General features: G+C 37.6%; 1 protein-coding gene and 1 long non-coding RNA gene across 3 annotated transcripts in view; one reads left to right on the plus strand and one right to left on the minus strand.

Annotated features, from left to right (window-relative positions):
- tet3 (tet methylcytosine dioxygenase 3) overlaps positions 1-5,571 on the minus strand; it is a 141,107-nt gene extending 135,536 nt beyond the window's left edge. The window contains exon 1 of the mRNA XM_051924417.1: positions 5,464-5,571. The gene's annotated coding sequence lies outside the window, so the exon portion shown is untranslated. The remainder of the gene's footprint in view (positions 1-5,463) is intronic.
- The window catches only part of LOC114649245 (uncharacterized), a 48,730-nt gene that overhangs the window by 20,307 nt on the left and 5,721 nt on the right, over positions 1-22,702 (plus strand). For both annotated transcript variants that reach the window (XR_003715805.2, XR_003715807.2), the window contains exon 2: positions 12,510-12,689. This is a non-coding gene — a long non-coding RNA (uncharacterized LOC114649245). The remainder of the gene's footprint in view (positions 1-12,509; positions 12,690-22,702) is intronic.

A 22,702-nucleotide genomic window follows, 5' to 3' on the forward strand; every position in this document is an offset into this window, starting at 1 on the left:
AATAAAACTGAATTGTGAATTGTCTGTCATTTTCCTTATGTTTGTACTTTCTTCAGAGACTCTTGATTTCTCCCGTAATCTAAAGACACACAACCAGGTCAAAGTGGTGTTGGTGAAAGTGTAAAGATGCTGATATGTGCCCTGTGATAGAATGACATATAGAGCTGATGACACTGGTCTGCAGCAAAATCCTCCCGCACAAAACAATCGGTGCACTCTATACATTTAGCTGTACTTAATCCACTTCCAAAAATTGGAATTTCTCAACCACAAACCATTTCCCATTAGATTTCAGATTCAGTGAAAAGCACCATTTAGAAACAATCCAAAAAACAAATATTTGTTATATGTTTTTTGATCTCAGTAGTTTTTTCCTTTCTTCTTATCCCTTCAAAATAGCCAGGAAATTATAGTTAGAGGGTTAGAATGATGCCCTTTTAATTGTCCAAAAGAGAGAAAGTTGTTGTTTAAACGGTTTTTAAAGAAATGTGCAAGGTTGGGTTGATCCATCATTGTCTTGACAAGGTTGCAGGTAAGCAGGTAAAAGATGGTAAAGGAGAACATGGGATCGCTCTCTGATGAACATGGGAGTGGTCCCATAAGGACATCGCTCAAATGAAGAGACATTATAGTGGAAAGTGGAGTGAGTCTATGTAAGTAGACTTCTCTTGGTCATTTCACTATGAAACACCTTCAGAAGACTATAAAAGGAAAGAACTACAAAGTAACTACTTTTTGTAAGTAATAATATTTAAAACAGGCATACGTGCAATTTACCATTTTTTTCAAGTCTAAAACAGTGTCTTTTCATTGTAACCCTTCGTCTCTCAACAACTGGATGGAACAGAGTAATTCTGTGTCCAGATTTGGATTTAGCACCCTCAAATCATAACACCTAACATTTTTGACAGCACAGAATATTTTTATGCAGACTAATGCTCCTGCCTTGTATTTGCTGCTATCAGGACAGACAGTTATTCCCACCTTAATCAACAGAAATAATCTACGAAAGAAACTGGATGAATAGGCAGACTGTGTAGTGTAAAGGCATCAAGAACAACCACCAAAAAAGTCTGTTCTTCAACAGTGGAAAATAATGCATATTTATACATATGCTGTACTGTTTATTAGCAGATAATGAAAATACCTTCACAAAAGATTACATGATTTATCACGGTTTCCTTTTTGTTACTATATCTCAAATGAAGAGATTCCAAAACACTACTTTTACTAGTGATGTATCCCTTCAAAAAAGTTGTAGACAGTTTCCTTTAAATGAGTCATTCTACAACCTGCATTTCAAGAAAGATTAGCTCAGTTAAATCTTCAGTGGAACAAGTAGGCGGAATGATGGCAATAACTTCCCCACCTTAAAATTAAACAAACGCTGGGAGTAAACCACTTCATGAGAAACAGTTTTAAGGCAACTTTTGTGTGCTGAAAGAATGAAAGAACAGCCTTTCAACAGAAGCATCCCTATATAATGAAAATATGCAGTAGGCAGCTGCAGAACCAGAAATTAGAACAATAGGCACATTTACTCTCCAGTGTCTGATCCAGATGACATTCTACAGCAGGGTCTTTTCACACTTGATCTGAAATGATCTACATAACAAGGTTCTTTGTCCTGGAGTGTTTTATTAAAAATTAACGTATTTTGCATAAAAGAATACATAGTACCTGTTCCTTAATTCTTTATAAATATTTCATTAATACAGCATTGAGCACAAGCACAAGCACAAGCACAAAACTCATTGACTTGAGGATCCTAACGGATGGCTACCTTTGTTCCATCTGTATGTACCCACTGATGACTAGCTGCTAGATTAATAAATAAACAAAAAAAGTCTCAGGTACAGAAATAATATGCAATTACCCTCCAAGGGCAGCCCGTTCACAATGTCAAATTACAGTGACCCAGTACTCGTTGTGCTGCGATACTCAGGATTTTATTCTATATAAAGTTTCTACTTGAAGGACGTGGCAAGCAGCTCAGTGCCCTCAAGTGGCTACCTTCATCTGCTGTGCCATTTAAACTCACACACGCACTCTGCCGGAAACTAAAGAATCAGCAGTGTTACCAACCAACAGAAACAGCTGGGCTTTTATATAACTGGTCACTGTTCTGATCATGTTTGGGGTCTTGAACACTATCACAATGGTACTGAACAGTATTTTTCTATAATTGATGAATACTCTGGCTGGCACCAAATTTAATACACCAGGTCAATTCAGTGTGTCAATCTTGCACTGCAACATTAGATAGATAGATAGATAGATAGATAGATAGATAGATAGATAGATAGATAGATAGATAGATAGATAGATAGATAGATAGATAGATAGATAGATAGATAGATAGATAGATAGATAGATAGATAGATAGATAGATAGATAGATAGATAGATAGATAGATAGATAGATAGATAGATAGATAGATAGATAGATAGATAGATTATTAATCCCAGTGGGAAATTCACAATTACTATAAAACTATTATTTTCACTTCCCAGCCAGAACAATGCCTGCAAGAATTCTTTCAAAGAACGATGGCTGCTTGGAGACAGCTGTTGCAATTAGCACAGTACATTCATTTATTTATTAACTGGATTAATGAGAGAAAAAAATACTCTTTAGATAGCAATAAGATTTGAGCATTTTACAGTATCTTGATATTTTATACTATAAAATTTATTAGGATTAAAGTTGTATCATTTGATATATATATATATATATATATATATATATATTAATTCAGAACTAATTTAATAAATCTAAAAAAGTCTATAATGAAGAATTGATCATTAGCCATACATTTTTTTTTCCGGACTAGTATTGGTAGCAAACATTCACAGTAGTGATGCTCCTTCTGTTTATTTTTTCACAAAACAGTTAAATATATTGACGATAAGAGATGAGGCATATTGTCCTCTCATATTTGCCTTCTTTTTCTTTTATTGTATTTACTTTTATATGTTTGTATTTTTCAAAATAAGAATTCAAACAGATTGACTTGTGCAAGCTATTTTGTTATTTTAAAGAAATACCTCATTCAAAAAATATTTTTGTACTGTGCTACTTATGACATGTTGTTTGCTACGATGGTCAATAAAAATGTATAATGTTACGCTTTAACAGAGAACAGAAAGAAAAAAGTTTGATATATACAAATCCAATGGTGATTAATGGTGCAAAATGGAAAAAGATGTGAAAAATTTCCATGGAAAATCAAATAAATCATTTTGAATAACCCATGTGACAGTTTTCTAGTCGTATGTTCAAAATGTGCAAAAACATACATTTTTGGCTAAAATATTGTTAAATACATACATACATCAGAAAATATCATAGCACATCATAAACAGGAAATTCATTCCCAAAATACTGTATTTCTGAACTGAAGACAAGAATCTTGACCAGTGAATGAGGGGGAGAGGCAGCTCTTCAGTTCAAAAGTGCAGCATTACGGGGATGCATTTCTTGTTTATGATGTGTGTTGATATCTTCTTTTTTTATTCATTTGTTGATATCAATATCGTTGGTCATTTAGTTTCTATGTGCCCATGTATCTTCTTTTATATTCTGTGTGTTTTCCGGTGGTCCTCCAGGAGCTAAGACCTACTGCCCATTACCATCAAGAGACATCCCTTAGCCCTTGCAGTTCACTGTGAATGTGCTTATGGTGCAGTGAGTACTCTAGTGATTTCTGTTACTGTGTTCTTCTGTGATTCGCTCTGTTTTTTGATTGTTCTTTGGTTTTGTTATTGGGACTTATTTACCCTAGATTTCCTTCCAGTTTGAGGCAACTCTTTTTGCTTTTTGTAGTATTTGGGAATTTGACTATTACTGAGCATTTTCTGATAAAAAATCTTCTTTATATACAAAGATTCTTCATGGCCCTCCTTTTTTATAATAGTTTGATGGTACTTCCTCCTCTAGTGGGCATTTTTTAGCCCCTTTTTCTTTTTTTTCCATGGATGTTTTTCACATTGTTTGCTGCTGTAAAGCATTGAAAACCATTGGGTTATATTATGATCTATCATAAACTGTTTTCTTCCTGTTCTAAATGAAAACATGAAGTTAAAAATTTTTCTAGGCCATCGCTATAAAATACAGTGGGTAAGGTAACATATAAAAAATATTATTTTTGAGTATTACTGCCATTTTGGGTTGCGAAACCTGCCAGTGTGCACTTAATATATTCTATCAATACAGTTCCAGTTTAAGAGACAGCCACTGAAATATTTTTTTAAATGACAGAAAAGGCAAAATCTATAAATGTTACAATAGTTACCAGTAATACTGCAGTGTGGATTAATAAAAACAATTATGTGAATTATACATTAGAAAAAATGTGTGTTATTGAAACCATGTACTCTTTTACAAATCAGAGATTTGGAGGGAAATGTGCAAATCAAATGAAAAACGTTTCTTGAGTTAATTTCTGGTCCAAAACGACTTATGGGCACAGAACAAATAAACCAATTTCAAGATACAATCTAAAATGTTATCCATTGATATTAAAGTTGGAAAGTTGCTATATTCACAGCTAACAGTTCACTGCCCTATATGTAGGTCACGTCAAAAGTGAACATGTAATTGATTGTATCTATTTATCCATCCATTTTCCAACCCGCTGAATCCGAACACAGGGTCACGGGGGTCTGCTGGAGCCAATCCCAGCCAACACAGGGCACAAGGCAGGGAACCAATCTTGGGCAGGGTGCCAACCCACCGCAGGACACACACAAACACACCCACACACCAAGCACACACTAGGGCCAATTTAGAATCGCCAATCCACCTAACCTGCATGTCTTTGGACTGTGGGAGGAAACCGGAGCGCCCGGAGGAAACCCACGCAGACATGGGGAGAACATGCAAACTCCACGCAGGGAGGACCCGGGAAGTGAACCCGGGTCCCCAGGTCTCCCAACTGCGAGGCAGCAGCGCTACCCACTGCGCCACCGTGCCGCCCGTATCTATTTATTTATTTATTTATTTGTCAGCCAGGGGTGTGAGCATACATAAATCTACTTTGAAGCATATGATCTGTATTTAGAATTGTTTGAGTGTGGCATAGTGGATAAAGATCTAGACTTTAACACCACAAGGTTGCCAAATCAGTTCCCACCTCTTCACAACAGTAAATATATACTGTATTGGGATTGTGTTTGCTGGTAAAAAAAAGAAAAAAGAAAAACACAGAGGAAACATCTAATTTTATACCTCCTGTAGACCACACAGGATATTCAGAGAACATAGTCCCAAACTTGATGAAAAACCTAGTTATAGACAGTTATTTATTTAATTCTTCTAACTCAACCCCCTACCCAGAATATTTTGCAGAAATGTGATATAAAAAGACAGTTTGCTTACAAAAATAATTTTCCTTATTTGAATAGCAGATCACCTTCTTACCACAATATTTATACACTATGTTCTTCAGAAAACAGCACTCACCTCTGCAAAGCCCCCTGGCCTCTTTTTCAGCTGCTCACATTTCCTCAGCTTACAAATTTGATGCCCAATCTTGCGATTGAAACAGCTGGTACAATTCCCACAGTTCTCCTTCCGCAAGCATGGTATGCAGGCACCACACCTTTTGCGCTTCTTCTTCTGTGAGACATTGTGCTCCATAGGATCATTAACAGCAGCCTGGTAGCCCTTGGGTTGAAGCAATAAAGGGCTGCACACTTGATTTCCCTGGCCACTTTTTGTAGAATCAAAGTTTACTGACGAGGAGTCAACTCCGCTACCATTTAACAAGATCCTTGGCTCTTCTTCCAAAGAAAAGTCATAAATGTCATGATTGCTTTGGGCAGTAGGTGGCTTAGACTTCTTCATTGTTCTCTACTTAAATGTGATGTGTTTTGGTAGACTCTGGGATTACTGCTACCTTCTGCACAACCTGATTGTCCTTGTTGACTTTAAGTAAAAATGAAAATTTCCAGTAAATACTACAGAATTGTCTTTAGTGAAGTAACTATGATTCGTTGTTCCTCAGCATCATATGAAAACTGCCTTTGCATACTCATGGCAATCAAAACTAAACTGGGCACAGTGACTAACATACATTAGATACTGCAAATTACTGAGCCTGTTACAGCTCCACTTCTTGTCATTGATTTCTGTTTGAATATCTACAACCCTTTGGGTCAAACATACTTCTTTGTGGCTAACATTCTGAGAGAGAGCAGAGGGCTCTTGCATTTCCTTTTGTTCTTCCTCTTAGGTATGAATAACAATCATCTCCAAATAAGTGTCTTCCCCATGGCTACAGAAATGTAGCAAACTGAAGATACTGTCACCGAGACCATCTTGGCAAAAGACACCCTACAAAGAATCAAAGAATCATGATTAAACAATGAATTCTTAGGGCTAAACTTTAACACGTTATTGTTATCTCGTAAATTCATGACCAGGTCAGAAAAATGTGCTGTTGAACGAATTTCCTTCAACTATTCAGTCTGGCAGATTAAACACTTTTACATCATAAGCCTACGCAAGAAAATTAATTAATCAGCATGGTTAATCAAGCTGGCAGGACAGACAGACAGACAGACAGACAGATGTGTATTTTTTTCTGACAGGTTACACAAAATATCAAATTAATTTTAACCTTGCCCAACATATGACTGCTAAACACTGCACTTTCTTCTATTATTCATAAAAATTCACCTCAGAAAAAATATGAGATTTTCTTTTTTAAAAATTAACCATAAATTGAACATGCATCAAATTCTTCATTAAATGCTACCTTAGAGCTCAAGCTCCAAAGCTAAATACACCATCTGCAGTGTGTTTTCTCTTTCATCTGGATACAATACTTTATCCACTTCAGAGAATCATCATTGCATGACTCTCAATCAAACTGTACATGTGGTTTCAGGCCTGGTTAAAAATATATATAAAGCACCATGGAATTTTGTGCAAGCAACCACTAAATAGTTGATGCTTTTAGCTAAAGGAATAACAACCTAATCAAAGAGACATATTGCACGAGAATAATAAAGGACGACATATGAGAACTCCAAGAATTTGTGTGTAAGCAAAAGAAAATAGAACTCTAGAAAACAGTATCTGAGATATTTCATTGGGAAGAAAACCACTTAACACACCGATAACTACAGCAAACAATCAGAGATATACTGTGATTACAAACATAAACTACAGTATTGACCTGAATGATTTTATTGTTTGTGCTATATTTTTTCATTTTGATTGCACTCTGAAGCTTAGAGGAATTCTTGACCCAAAAATGTTTTTAATGTGTTTCTTACCAAATGCGTTTGTAGTGATGAGCAAGAAAAATATTTTACAGCACTTCTGCATGCAAAACAAATATATAAAAGTTAATGATATACCACAAGCCGATAGTGACCAATGCTGTACAATGAAAAACAATATAAAAAAGTCCATAGGAAAAATCAATAAAAATCTTATATTACTCGTGTCAAATGATCCACATTTCAGTTATTCATGCATTTTTACTAAAATATTGTTAAATAAATGCTTTCAAAAAAATCAGCACACATCATAAACAGTCATAAACAGAAAAAGAATCTTACTTGGAACTGAGTTTTTGAACTGAAGACAGGACTCTTGACCAATGAACAAAGGGGAGAGGCGGATCTTCAATTCAAAAACTCAATCCCACGTGAATTGTTTCCTGTTTATGACATGCGCTGATTTTTCCACAAGTATCTATTTAACAATATATTAGCAAAAAATACACATGCTTCATATGTTGTTAGCAAACAATTAGATATCTGACATATGGATTATGCAACCCAAGTAATGAGACTTTGTTTTTTTTCCCATTGACATTTTTCATATTATTTGCGGAAATATTGAATTGGGCACCACTGTCTTATATTATAGCATAAATGTTTTTAACTTCATTCTCCATGAAAATATGAGATTAAAAAATTTCTTGGTCATTACTACAAATCACACGGGGTAATTAACATCTATACTAATAAAAGGCAAAGCCCTCACTGACTGACTGACTCACTGACTGACTGACTCACTCATCACTAATTGTCCAACTTCCCGTGTAGGTAGAAGGCTGAAATTTGGCAGGCTCATTCCTTACAGCTTACTTACAAAAGTTACGCAGGTTTCATTTCGAAATTCTACGCGTAATGGTCATAACTGGAACCTGTTTTTTGTCCATATACTCTAATGGAGGAGGCGGAGTCACGTATCGCGTCATCACGTATTACGCCTCCTACGTAATCACGTGAAGTGAAAACAAGGAAGAGATTTACAGCACGAGTCAAACCCAGGAACGAAGGTAAATGACGTTAATTGTTGAGTGTCTTTTAATACTGTGTAAGCATACATATTAACAGATGTGCAATTAAACGTGTGCATTTACAGGGTGATTTCTCAGGCTTAAAAGCTCGCCTTTTATTAAAAAGGTGAATGCAAACTGTTTTCATTCTGAAGGGTACAAACCACGTTAGATTTCATGCTCAAGAGTAAGCTCAGCACACAGCTTGGTCATATTACAACCGGAAGGGCGAACTGACAATATGGTATACAAAGAGATCCTTAAGAAATAATTATTGATTCATTTTCCCTCAGTTTAAAAAGGTTTACTTTTCTTCTTAATAAAAATTTTAAAGCAGTACTTCGCCACTGCGAAGCGCGGGTATTTTGATATATATCAAAATATATCGCGTCATCACGCCTCCCATGTAAGCACGTAAACTGACCCGCTGCCGTTTGCAATGCCATATTCGCGAGATACAAGTTTAATGAGAAGACACGAGGTTTAAACGACAGTTTGGATCACTTTGTGACAGAGTTAAAATTGCTGTAGCGAGAAACTTTTAACTGCCGGGTCTTAGCTAACATTAAATAAACCCGTGGACATCGCAATATCACACAAGAGAGCGGCTCACGTGAAGTGACTGAACGCAGCAGGAGTGATCACTTCGATGAATCAAACCTGTTCAAAAAACACATTACACAATTGCTAACGTGCGAAAACAATATGAAACCGATTGTGGATTTGCGTACAGCCACTGAAACTTTGTGACAGCACGAGACTTCAGGTCACGTGTCTGCAAAAGAACCTCATTCAGGCAACTATTTTTACTGGCGGTGGCTCAGGGGAGAGAGTTTTTATTCCTCGCATCCCCGTTATACCCTCTGATCTCCTATTTCAATTCAAACGCCTCCAATTTCCACTAAGGCTCTGCTTCGCAATGACAATTAATAAGTCTCAGGGACAGACCCTACAAAAGGTTGACATTCATTTGATATATATATATATATATATGTAGATATGTATATATATACATATATATGTCAATGTATGTATGTATATATGTATGTCTAGATATATGTAGATATGTATATATATGTGTATATATGTGTAGATATGTATATATATATGTGTATATATATGTAGATATGTATATATATGTGTATATATATGTAGATATGTAAATATATATATATGTGTGTGTGTATGTATGTATGTATGTATGTGTGTATATATATATATATATGTATATATATGTAGATGTGTACATGTATATATATATATGTATATATGTGTATATGTACATATATGTATATATATATATGTTTGTGTGTGTGTGTATATTATATATATATATATATATATGACAGCAACACTCATAACAGTGACAACACAATTACATATACATATATGTAGATATGTATACATATATATCTGTCAATGTATTTTTGTATGTATGTCTAGATATATATGTAGATATGTGTATATATATGTATATATATGTAGATGTGTATATATATATTTAGATATGTGTATATATGTAGATATGTAAATATATATGTATATATATATATGTGTCTGTGTGCATATATATATATATATATGTGTGTGTGTATCTATGTATGTATATGTGTATATATATGTATGTGTGTGTATCTGTATTTATGTATGTGTATATGTATATATGTATATGTGTGTGTGTATGTATGTGTGTATATATATATGTTGATATATATATATATATATATATGTGGATGTGTATATGTATATATATATATATATGTAGATATGTGTACAGTAATCCCTCCTCCATCGCGGGGGTTGCGTTCCAGAGCCACCCGCGAAATAAGAAAATCCGCAAAGTAGAAACCATATGTTTATATGGTTATTTTTATATTGTCATGCTTGGGTCACAGATTTGCGCAGAAACACAGGAGGTTGTAGAGAGACAGGAACGTTATTCAAACACTGCAAACAAACATTTGTCTCTTTTTCAAAAGTTTAAACTGTGCTCCATGACAAGACAGAGATGACAGTTCCGTCTCACAATTAAAAGAATGCAAACATATCTTCCTCTTCAAAGGAGTGCGTGTCAGAAGCAGTGACTGTCACAGACATAGAGAGAAAACCAAACAAATCAATAGGGCTGTTTGGCTTTTAAGTATGCGAAGCACCACGGCACAAAGCTGTTGAAGGCGGCAGCTCACACCCCCTCCGTCAGGAGCAGACAAAGAGAGAGAGATAGAGAGAGACAGAGTTTGTTTTTCAAGCAAAAATCAATACATGCCCTTCGAGCTTTTAAGTATGCGAAGCACCGTGCAGCATGTCGTTTCAGGAAACAGCTGCACAAAAGATAGCAACGTGAAGATAATCTTTCAGCATTTTTAGACGAGTGTCCGTATCGTCTAGGTGTGCGAACAGCCCCCCTGCTCAATCCCCCTACGTCAGGATCAGAGAAAGTCAGCGCAAGAGAAAGAGAAAAGTAAGCTGGGTAGCTTCTCAGCCATCTGCCAATAGCGTCCCTTGTATGAAATCAACTGGGCAAACCAACTGAGGAAGCATGTACCAGAAATTAAAAGACCCACTGTCCGCAGAAACCCGCGAAGCAGCGAAAAATCCGCGATATATATTTAAATATGCTTACATATAAAATCCGCGATGGAGTGAAGCCGCGAAAGGCGAAGCGCGATATAGCGAGGGATTACTGTATATGTAGATATGTATATATGTATATATATGTTTATGTGTGTGTGTGTGTGTGTATAGCAACACTCATAACAATGACAACACAATTAAATTGACAATCATGTTACGTTATTTTTAAAATGTTTCCTTTTCTTTTTCATAACCTCTTTAACACACTACTTCTCCGCTGCGAAGCGCGGGTATTTTGCTAGTATGAAATAAATATCATTGTTGGGTGGAGTATTAATTAAAACGAAACTTACTAGAAAAAATCTAGAAACATATAAATACACAGGGTATAAAAATATGAGCATTATCTGAAGAAAGTATTTGAGAAAATGCTTATTGTAAATACTGGAGCTTTCACCAACATCACTAATCATGCCCATATCAATAGTCTTCAAAAGTCTTTGCTGCTAACCATCCAGAGAGGCCATTACTCTACTTTCCTACCTTCTAAAGTATAACACAATTCTCTTTTGTCATCTTACTTCACACTCTCTTTCTGCTTTCAGTAATGTTCATCCTTCCTTAAACCTGTTTAAGGAAGGACTTAACATTTCCTGTTTAGTCTTGAGCAGAGGAGACTGAGTGGGGGTCTAATCCAGGTATTTAAAATACTCAAAGATATTGATAAAGCAGATCCAGCAGAAATCATGTCCACTTAAGGGTGAATCACGTACTCAAATGCATCAGTGGAAATTATGGGGAAGCACATTAAAAACAGAAGGCAGGAAGCATTTCTTCATGCAGAAAGATGTGGAACTCTGGAACACACTACCGAGACATGCAGTTCAAACAGAAACTTTAACAACCTTTAAGAAAAATCGGGATGAGATACTGAAACAGCTTAGATATTAGCTAAACAAATGGGGTTGAGGGACTGAATGATCCTCTCGTTTGTCAAGTTTCTTAGGATCTCACATTCATTATGCACCCCCCAACCTCTTGATTCACTAATACACAGACAAAGAACAACCTACCAACAATACTTTAAAAAAATAATTTTAGTAAGTGATGACCATTACTGGTAGCTATAGAAATACTTGCTTACTACTGATTCTTGTCTTATAGGAGATTCTGCTTACCGAAGAGGCACATTACTGGGAGGCATTTATACCCCTCTCTTAAAGCAGAATAGCCCCGATTATTCCATATAGGATATCTTGGCTGCCATTTGTCCCTGTAACAGATATTCGTCCCTCCAAACAAACAGATTTCCTAGGTCTTATGATAATTTGATAAATTCACTTCTGGGCCATACCATATACCTACAGTGCCTACCGCACACCTGTTTCCCCAACTGACACGTACAGGGTTCTCTAGTTCTAGTGTTGTTTTCCCCTTTCTCTCTGGCCCCATTTGTTTTATTGCTCTGTCTAGTGGCCCCCATGGTGTGACTTATAATAATGGCATCTGCATGAAAATCAGGAAACAATCTACATGATTTTTATATACTGTATGCATATATACATTTAATATCATTGGACAACAAAACATGCAGAGTCAATGCCTGAAAATCTAACAGCTTTCTCTGCCTTCCCAGGAAGGTTACACACACTATTGAGAGTTGCTACACTTCACAAGCATAAATGGGCCCCTGACGTACCAAAGATGAAAATGTGGAAGTTGAAGAGAAAATTCAAGCCAAAAGAGGACCAAGAAGACCTACTCACTTCACTGAATCTTCTGCAGATGAATAGGAGCTCTCCATGACAACAACAGGGTTGGTGAAGCACCTCTTTACATGATTGCCTTTATATTTATATGTACATAATAAACAGGCAGACCTGTGTTTTCCCAAACATTTGGCTATGTGTATGTATACAGTATATACAGGGTGCTGCACGAAAAAGCAAACTGCCGCACAGTAAGAAGCACCATCGTGGTTTTAGTAACAGCAAACATTCAGATGAGATTAATGGGAAGTCCCTTTGCACATTTAGTTTTGTTATTTCTGTTGCTTGTGTACTTGGAGAAGAAAAGACATGTTGTATCTATTGGAAAAGCATATTTCAATTGTGGAGCTATATGTTTGTATAACATCCATCAAGTTTTGTAAGTGAAGCATTCAGGTAACAATATTCTACTGCAAGTTCTCCTGCGAAACACACAATTCAGCAATCAGTGAAAAAATGGTACATTACTGGGCAGGCGAGCACTACACCAAAACCAAGAAACATTTGTGTACACCTTACATTGTGGATTATGTGAAAAGAAACTCTCATAAGCTGATGAGGCAATTATCAGCAATTATTAACAGTTGGGTGTGTAACAAAGGTCAACTTAGTGTGCAACTATGCACCACTTGGTTTGAGCACTACTTTTTCATGTGACACCCAGTATTTTAAAACTCACACATATAGTGGATATATACAGTACACCATATATGAATATATTAAACACTATCACATAATACCTTCTTAAAAGCCGTTACAAAATCAGCATTGGTTGCACAGATTGTTTTTGAAGTGCTCTACCTTTGCCTTTAATCCTTGTACAAATGTTGTTTGTAAACAGATATTAGTAATGCCCTTATTAGCTACCTCATTTCTTTTTGCAACCAAATATTAATCGGGGAAACCTTTCATGCTGATCTATTTTGATCAAATTCCATATACATAAAACACATATATACTATATACTATACACATACTATATATATATAAACATGTTACCTTTGTGCGTGCAACCAAGTAAGAGGGTGACAAGCATGTGCTTGTCTGCCCGTCATGCTTTGTTGTGTCACAAAATTTTAAAGTGGGAGTTCCAGTTGCCCTCCCCAAATCAGATATACACAATTTTTATGGAAAGAATCGAAATTCCATTCCTCAGGTTGCTACTTATCAATAGTGTGAACATATCAATGAGTAAAAAGTGGCATTGAACTCATTCTCTATACATGCTGAGTATAAGCATTTATATATGTCAGCATTGAAGGGGCACAGAACACACTCCCACATGCATCTGTATTAATTCAGGCTGGGAAAATTTATGGAAAAACAAACAACTTAAACAGCACATCTTCAGGATGACTGTAAAGCCATTATTAAATGTGTCCGTAACTTTGTGAAAAAATTCTCCATGGTTAACCCCAAGTTGGGGCTTGCCACATGAATGTTTTTATTTAAAGCACGTGGCATAGTAAGGCATGTGTTAGGTCAACTGGCAACTTCAAACCGGCTCTGTATGACTGAGTGTGAGTCAGTATGTGAGGTTGTCCTACTGTGTGGCACTCTGTCCAAGACTGGTTCCTGATTTTTGTCCATTTTGTCTATATAGATTTATATTTATTTCAGACAGGTCAGACAAAAATATCAAATTCATCTCTAACTTGAAACCATATGAGTGCCAAACATTGCAGTATCTGAATGAATTACAGCTGCATTGAATTATTCATCTCATCCTTTACCCAAGATGACTTCGAAATAGGTCTAATATACAATTATTTCCATACTTCATAAAAATTCAACACTACAATACTACACTACACTACAAATTTTCACAATAAATATGTGAAAATGTTTAAACATTAACCATAATTGCACATGCATCAAATTCCTCTTCAAATGTTGCCTTAAGAGGACAGGCTCCAAGTCTAAATACACCATTTCCACTTTGTTGTAACAAGTTTTACCTTCATCTGCATGCAAGTTGTATCCACATCAGAGAATCATTGCCTGACTCTCATTTAAACTCTACAGTTTCAGACCTGGTTAGAAAAAGACTAAGTTATTCAGACACCTTCACTTTTTAACAACACTTTGGAGTAGTGCAGATTCAATTTTAAATTGATAAATTTGCTATCTTTGCCTATCAATCTACACTTACTTACTTGGCTGATACCTTTATCCAAGGAAACTTACAAGATTTGAAATATAATGGGTTACACTTCTTTTTTCCAATTGGAAGAATGGCAAGACTTGCTTGATGGTCACACAACCTCAGCATTTAAAGACCAAAGCTTTAACCACTATGCAGCACTCTGTAACAAAGGGAAAACTTCTTTTTACAAAGTTTTGTAGATTTGTTAAAAATCAAAAACTAAAGACTCTTGTTTAGTTAAGTATACAGACCCTTTCAGTCAAATGATGAGAAAGTGAGGTCACTTAATTGTAACTGCAATTCATTCAAATTTTTAAATGTCTGTCACTCGTGTGCTTGGCAGGTTAGATATGAATTTGATATTTTTGTCTAACATTTCTGAAATAAATACACATATATCTGGAAGTAATGGATGAAAAAGGAACTATTTCTGCTGAAATAAGCTTCAACTTCCTAAATGATTTAAAAGGAATGGAATGAATGAAAGGAAGTGAATTAAAAGGTGCATAGATAATATCAAAATTGTGAACTCGCACAAGCCACAAGGTGATGTGTCCGCACTAAAATGCAAAATATGAAAAACTTTTCTGCAAGCAAAAAACAAGGACTTCATTACTATGTTATAATCAGACTCTAAATTGACCCAAAAGGAAAATACTTATGATAGTTTCCCCCACCTAACAAATAATTAAGAATTGCCCATTCGGAAAATTCAACCAACACTGAACGTGCAAATACGAAAACCGGCCAGTGTCTAAATAAACCTTTTATCAACCGATTTTTCCGTCTGTGGACTATTAAACACCAAATGTCTGCCTGAGTGACTCGGAGCGCTTTGTTCGCTCCCAGTTCTTAGCGGGAGGACGCGCTCCCTCGCCCGCTCTCCTTCCCTCCCTGGCTCGGTGCGCATCTTTTACGTACGGACGCACTCGAGCGACAGCAGCCACTTCGGACATCCGCCAAGGGTATACCCCCACCTAAATGGAACTCGGAAACAACTGCTCACCAAGCAAATGATTGTGAAACGAAACCCTTAGGTAGCGCTTCTTATAAACGCAGTTTCAGGACGTTCCGTCAATGGAAACATCAATAAACGTGGTGAGAAATTAGAACGGAGCCTTCCTGTCCTTATTATAACCCACCTACTAGCTATGAAATGTTTTGTCTGTTCACAACGATTTATATTAAACGTCCCCAATAACCGAATCCCGAAACTTAGCAACAACCCGGGTTATTGCGGTGTTATTCGCCACAAGTTGAAGATGCTGCCCAATTCTTTTATTTTCGCCTTACTGGCAGAAGATCCGGTTTCAGTTAACGGTTATCTTAAAAAGCAGAAGTTCCCTTCGCGACACCGGGAACCACGGTCTGTAACCTTAAGTCCAGACTTTTTGTTTATTTCCCTTAAAAGCTGTCTAAACACTGAAAACGTCTACTGTCGTCATTTTTTTATTTTTTTCTTTCGTGCTGCGACGCTCTCCCCTCTTCCATTCCGCCGCCGGCGTTCTCGTCAGGCCCGCTCGCACTCGGCTCTCTCCTAACAGACGACGCGCGACCCCGCCGCGACGCACGTGGCTCGGTCCACGCGCACAAAGTCGAAGCGAGGAAGGGGTGGGGGAAGGGGGAAGAGATCGGGGAGGGAGAGAAGGAGGCAGGCAGGCAGTGCTGGGTGGATGGCGAGGGGGAAGGGTTGCTACTGCTGTGGCCCCTGAAAGCAAATGTTGATTCCCCATTCACACCTTTTTAAGGAATGCATACTTTCGCGATAAACAACACCCTGCTTAATTGCTACACCACAAATCGGCTTCTTCTTGCACCAATACACACTTTTCAAGCTGAGTCAAAAAACAACAACACAAGAATATCAAACAAAAGCATGGCATAATGCATGACAAAGAGAAGTAGAATAAATAATCCACAGTGTAACTGATTTCAATCAGGAATACATTCTAAAAGCAAGTCCGATACGTTCCTCGGGTTTGGCGCTCCACTGTTCCAAGTGTTTTCTTTATTAAACCTTGAAAGTTCTATATTCGGCTCTCCCGAACAATACACCAACTGCTCTGACGTCCACATGCACTCCGAGCGTCAAATCCTGAGCTATGAGACACGAAAGGACAAAGCAAGTTATTTAAAAAGAAGAATACGTACCATTAATGAGCTAAACACGAATTTCTGGGACTGCTGCGTTTTCACTCGGGGAAAATAAGCGTTACATTCTAAAATCTGTTCCCGTTGTTATAAGTGTCCAATATTTTTCAGCCGGCTCAACACGCCTCAGTAAGTTACAAAGTCTATATACATGTACACTTAGAATACTAGAAACGTATAAATGTACAAAAGTCAGGAAGTCATTTCGGCCGTAGTTTGCTCACACTTAGAATGAATTAAAAAAAAATCAGGAAGAGAGTCTAACGTGTACAGTTCCCCCATTAAAGTCGCACACTTTTTTTGTTCTACTACTAGTCTCACCCTGCTCCCAGGGGTCTCCCTTTAAAAAAAAATAGTGAAAGAAAGAAACGTCGTTCAGAAAAGGGAACGGCGCAGCTACTAAATCCCGGAGTGGAATCGGCACTCCACACACGATGGGGTTAAATTACTGTCGTGAATGGCTTGAGCGTTACAAGGATTTCATCTGCAAAATAACTAAGATCCTTCTGTTACGTTCCACCAAAATATTTGGCATAGATAGATAGATAGATAGATAGATAGATAGATAGATAGATAGATAGATAGATAGATAGATAGATAGATAGATAGATAGATAGATAGATAGATAGATGAAAGGGTTCTTTATAAAATAAATGAACAGTCGTGACGGACAGAAAGATAAAGTACTATATCTGAAGGCAACCGTATGCTTTATTTATTTTTCTTTGATTTTTTTACATCCAATTATATGAGAAATACAAGCTTCAATACTGTATATTAGATTAAAATAAAAAAAAAGTATTGCAAAAAATATCCAATATCATTTTTTGCTTCTAACCCTATCCATAGACCGTCCTAGTCTATGCAAACAATTAAAATGAAACACCAGTAAACCCAAAATTAAATCTAGAAGAAGACATTGCAGTTGGGCAGCAAAGTGGCACAGTAGTAGTGCTGCTGCCTCGCAGTAAGGAGGCCTGGGTTCGCTTCTCCCCGTGTCTGCGTGGGTTTCTTCCGGGTGCTCCAGTTACCTCCCACAGTCCAAAGACATGCTTTGGTTAGGTGCATTGGCAATCCTAAATTGTCCCTAGTGTGTGCTTGCTGTGTGGGTGTGTGTGTGTGTGTGTGTGTGTGTGTGTGCCCTGCGGTGGGCTGGCGCCCTGCCTGGGATTTGTTCCTGCCTTGCACCCTGTGCTGGCTGGGATTGGCTCCAGCAGACCCCCGTGACCCTGTGTTAGGATATACTGTAGTGGGTTGGAGAATGACTGACTGACATTGCAGTTATATAGTGCTTTTCAAGACAGTCCAAGAGCTTTACATGGACAGGGGTGAGTTGCTTCAACCACCAGCTGTTGTGCAGCATCTACCTGGATGATGGCAGCCATTTTTGCACCAGTACGCGCACTGCATATTAGTTATTAAGTAGTGAAGAGGTGAGATAGATAGTTAGCCAATTAGAAATGGGAGATGATGAGGAGGTCACAATGATCAAGCCGCAATGAGCAATCTAGCTAGGATATTGGGAAACACCCTACTGTTTACTAAAGATGCCCAGGGACATTTTATGACCACAGAGAGTCAGGTGCTCAGTTTTATGTCTCATTCAAAATACAGCGCCAGTTTTACAGTACAGTGTCTCCTTCACTGCACTGGAACATTGGGATCCACACACACAGCACAGAGTAAGGCCCCCCTGCTGGCCACACCAACACCTCTTCCAGCAGTAATCCAAGCTTTTTCAAGATGTTCTCTGATCTAAGTACTGGCCTGGTCTGAACTTGCTTAACTTCAGGGCAGGGCAAAAGCTGAATGCTTGGGGTGCCAACCCTGTAAAACCCTGGGCATGTGAAGGAAAAGGAGACAGTGCCCTCTTTCATGCCAGGGTGGTACCTTAGGTGAGCATGAAAAGTGACCCTCTGGTGTGCATGCGTGACAACAGATAGATAGATAGATAGATAGATAGATAGATAGATAGATAGATAGATAGATAGATAGATAGATTTTTATAACTTTTTTTATTCAAGCAATATGCATGTTTACAGAGAAAATACATTCACTTATGAAGACTGATTACATTAAAGCAAAACTGGAAAGATATTTTTAATTTGTCAGTGTATATTTCCATGCAAATACAGTAATCCACAGTCATATACCACACCTTACACATAAGACATTTCATTTACCTCTGCTCAACAGTTTTATTGGCCTTGTATCTAAAATCAGAATACTAACTCCTAAATTCCAGACTCTTATTCAAAGTAAGACAGACCACTCAAACAAATTACAAATCTCTCTGCAATTTTGCTGTGAAAATTTCGAATTTGCAGTGTTCTACATTCGTAATAAATGAATGAATGAATTAATTAATTAATTAATTAAATACTTAAACCTCTGAGCATTCAGTCATGGCCAAGAAATGGTGTAAAATAATTTGGTTTAACAAGTTGTAGGCTCAGAAAATGCATGAAGAAATTTTTTTTTAACTGAAAAGTGTAACTAAGATTTTCTCTAAGGTGAAACCTTAGCAAACAACGCACGTGTGAAGTGGTCAGTGATGTGGAGTTAATCTGTATGAGTTGACTGTAATTATGCAAATGCCTGCCCCAATACACATTGGCATCCTTTCACACGCGCGAATTTTCAATTTGCATAAAGGGCCATCTTCAAAGGAACGTCAGCCTGCTAATCTTCCTAATTTGTCCTCTTTTTTGTCGCTGTTAGATAAAAACATTGCTTATAGCAGGGAAGAAAGGTTTTGGAATAAACAAACCATTCTTTGTGTGTGTGTGTGTTTTTTTTTTTGAGGTGGGATTTTTTTGTGAGGCCAGAAGGTGTTTCAGGTGATTTTCATTTTCTTATTGATGTCCTTTATCATTTGATATGCACTCAGTGAACACTATACTAATACTGTGTAGGGCCTACTTTTGCTTTTATATCAGCCTCCATTATCTGTGTCATGGATTCCAGAAGATGTTGGAAACATTCATTTCAGATTCTTCTCCATGTTGACATGATTTCATGTCCCGTTCCACCACATCCCAAAGGTGTTGCCATGAAGGGATATGCATGGTCAGCATCAATACTCAAACAAGTTGTTGCATTCAAGCAATGACTGATTGGTATTTGCATGCCCAAAGTGTGCCAAGAAAACATTTTCCAAACCATAATACCAGCACCACCACCCCGGACTGTTGACTCAGTGCAGGCTGGTTGCATGGATAAAATTCTGACCTTTCCATTTGTGTACCTCAGCAGAAATTGAGATTCTTCAGACCAGGATAAGTGTTTCTAGTCTTTAACTGTCGAGGCTTGTGGACTGTGCCCACTGCAGCCTTAGCTTCTTGTTTTAGGCTGACAGAAGTGGAATCCAATGTGGTCTTCTGCTGTTGAAAATCATCAGCCTCAGTGTTTAGCATGCTATGCATTCTGAGATGCTTTTCTGCACACCACAGCTGTAGAGCAGCTTTCTGAATTACTGTAGCCTATCTTTTAGCTCAAACCAGTCTTGGCCATCCTCCCCTGACCTCACAAATTGACAAGATGTTTCCATCTGCCACTCATTGGATTTTTTTTTTGCACCATTCTGAGTAAACTTGTTGTGCTTGAAAGTCCCAGGAGATGAGCAGTTACAGAAATAGTCAGACCAGCCCAGCTGGCACCAACAATCATGCCTAGTTTGAAATCACTGAGATTAAATATTTCTCCATTCTTTTTTGTGATGTGAACATAAACTGAAGTTCCTGACCTGTGTCTGCAGGATTTTATTTAGCATTGCACTGCATGATTGGCTGATTAGATAATTGCATGGATATGCAGGAGTACAGGTGTTACTAATAATTTACTAAGTGAGTGTGTAAGAACAGTAAATAGTTAATTTAGTCTTTTTTCTAATCATACTGGCTTGGGTGTTTTTACAGAGTCCAAGGATATCCTGTCATGTTAACAGGGACTCCACATTGTCCAGGGGTGAGTCGGTGTAATCCTAAACCTGGCTCTTGTATCCCCTCAGCAAACTAAAACCTAGTCAAGCTAAAGGAACATCCCCTGAGGCATATTTAAGTGACGTTTTGGGCTTTTGGTTAAATCTTCTTGCTTTAATGCTGGCTATTGTCACTTGAAAACTGCTAATTGTGTGTCCCTCAATGGACTCTTGTCTCATTCAGGGTTAGTTCCTGACTTGTGGCGCTAGAAAATGAGCTACTTTCTGTTCCAGTCTGCTGACATGTGTGAGTTTGTTTTATCATTTTTGAATATGACTTACAAAGAGGCAGTTCCTCCTGACTCCTGAAGCAACTGAAGAGATTACCTGGTACAATCTGTTTAGTGGCAGCACTTACTAGTGAATTACTTATTTATAGAGAGGAGAGGAGAGGTTAGGAGTACGCTCTGAATAAAGCACATTGCCGCACCCACCACATGACAAACCAACTCAGGATCCCAGATTAGGACCCGAGTGCAGCCATGCAATGGGTGACACCTCAGCACCACACTAGTTCAGATGTAATGGGACAGTGTGAGGTTTTTTACGCTGACTGGAGTGCCAATTCTGCCACCAACCCCTAGGTTTTTCCCTGCAAGTTGGGGGGCCTTCTTGCAGGGCTGGATGCAGATTAACATCATATCCAGAACTGAGCAATTGCAGGTTAAGGGTCTTGCTCAAGGGCCCAACAGAGCAAATTCCTAGTTGCTACTCACCCTTAAGCATGCCACATAAATTTTATATGAAACAAGTCCTGAGAAATTCTGGGCCCACTTTTTCCAAAACCTGTCCGTACACATGATTAATATTCATGGCAAAACAGACACTGACAGAGGACTGATGGTGTTCGAACTAGAATCGGTAATTAGAACGTAAAACGGGACTATATTTATAGCATGTCATTTAAATTGTTCAATCAAATTTTAGTGTGTAGTTTTAACTGGAACTCATCTCATTAAACCATTTTGGATTACTAAAAGTACACAGTTTTAATAGTTTCGCTGTTAATGGTATAATGAAAGTTTAGGTGCACTGATAAAGTTTAAACACTTAGCAAGACAGCACAGCAAATCTCTTTGATTTAACATGCTTTACACTGATCTGTTCAAGACTTACTGGGACAGAGACTTTTCAGGATGGACACAATAAATTGTTCATTGTTGTCAGTAGTGTTTTAGGTTTTATTGAAATATTGTAAATATTAGAGTACTCAGTTCTTCTACTCTATCAGCACCATTTTTGTAACCTACATCATAAGTTTGGCTGTCCTAGAAAGCATGCCTGAAATTAATAAAATCATGAATCTCTTTTAACCTGGTGCAGTAAAAGACAGAAAAAGAAACAGAGATGCACAATTTTTATTTTATTACTTCTGTTGGAAAACATAGTGTAACTGTTGTGTGTGGGAATGACAGGTCATGGAGAAAATTAAAAGTTGGGACACCACATTTAATTGAATACATTCCAACAAAAATACACCTCTTGGCATCTGTACAAGTAGCACCTTGGGCAAATAACAACAGTAGTATTTAGCTCTTGCCACAGAATTAAGGTTCATTTACTGGAGCTCCGTACAGCGGGTCGCTCTGATTGCAAAAAAGACAACTCCTTCTGGGCTTCTCATATCACACAAACCAGAAGGGGCACAGCTAAGTACGCACACTGGGCAGTTTCTCAGAGCTGCGAGGAGAGAAGGAGAAAAGAATCTCAGTGACAATACCCCCTCTCGCCCCGGTTCTATTCAATAAGGGCGCGCACAAAAAGGCGACCTTCAAAAGGGCGAC

This window comes from Erpetoichthys calabaricus, chromosome 1 (genome assembly GCF_900747795.2).
Source record: "Erpetoichthys calabaricus chromosome 1, fErpCal1.3, whole genome shotgun sequence".
NCBI classification, from domain to species: domain Eukaryota; kingdom Metazoa; phylum Chordata; class Cladistia; order Polypteriformes; family Polypteridae; genus Erpetoichthys; species Erpetoichthys calabaricus.